Raw genomic sequence first — 294 nt, 5'->3', positions numbered from 1 at the left:
TATATATATATATATATATATATATATATATATATATAACTTCGTAGTATTATAATTTTATACTATAACTTTAAAAAAATCTTGATATTCAATTTTGTGAAAGAATTTAGCTTACGTACATGATTATATCTAAAAATTACTCGAATAAATACGACCAAATAAGAATGTTTGAGATTAGAAAACTGTATTAAGACATAATTATATAATTATATAAATCTATCACCGCATAATATGACATAAGACATAATTATATAAACCAATCACCGCATAATATGACATAAGACATAATTACAT

This window comes from Odontomachus brunneus, unplaced genomic scaffold, assembly GCF_010583005.1.
Source record: "Odontomachus brunneus isolate Ranch 3 - 2012 unplaced genomic scaffold, Obru_v1 Obru_scaffold_497, whole genome shotgun sequence".
Classification (NCBI taxonomy): Eukaryota; Metazoa; Arthropoda; class Insecta; order Hymenoptera; family Formicidae; genus Odontomachus; species Odontomachus brunneus.
Note: the sequence above shows the minus strand (reverse complement) of the source record.